Below are 511 nucleotides of genomic sequence, written 5' to 3'. Positions count from 1 at the left end.
TTATATTATGCATTCAAGTACATATATAATGTACTTTGCTAGTGAAGAGGTAACTAGGTTACTCACTTTGTTTTTTGGACTTTTAGGTCAGGTTTTTTTTCCGGGAAGGAATACCCGGTGCCCCAAACAACCTGAGCTCCCTATCCACTTTCAAACTCAACTCAACAAAATGACGAGCTAAACAAGTATGCGGTAGGACAAGCATTTTTTTTCTTCCTCCATTGCGAACCCTTTTGGATTACTTTAGTTTTTTAGACTGACGAGAAAGTTGTTGCATTTTGCGTATCTTTTGAACGGAACTGTGGACTGGTTCCGAAAAGGAAGCAGGACTGTATTTTTGTTTTAGGCATTTTTGTTAATTTTCTATTGTGTTATGTGCGGTATTTATGTTCTTGTGTCAATACATTTAATGCAGTCAAAACCAAGATAACTAGTTGTCGTCATCTTTCATACCACAGGCTCCTAGATGAACCATCTTCTGTCACACAATTTACACTCTGAACCCGCCTAG

General features: G+C 38.0%; 1 protein-coding gene across 1 annotated transcript in view; it reads left to right on the top strand.

The window, feature by feature from the left end:
* The window catches only part of LOC133569182 (NACHT, LRR and PYD domains-containing protein 1b allele 1-like), a 26,037-nt gene extending 25,526 nt beyond the window's left edge, over positions 1-511 (top strand). The window contains exon 2 of the transcript XR_009809769.1: positions 87-511. The gene's annotated coding sequence lies outside the window, so the exon portion shown is untranslated. The remainder of the gene's footprint in view (positions 1-86) is intronic.

Source organism: Nerophis ophidion, linkage group LG15, assembly GCF_033978795.1.
Source record: "Nerophis ophidion isolate RoL-2023_Sa linkage group LG15, RoL_Noph_v1.0, whole genome shotgun sequence".
In the NCBI taxonomy this organism is placed as follows: Eukaryota; Metazoa; Chordata; class Actinopteri; order Syngnathiformes; family Syngnathidae; genus Nerophis; species Nerophis ophidion.
This window is presented reverse-complemented; position numbering and strand designations above follow the sequence as displayed.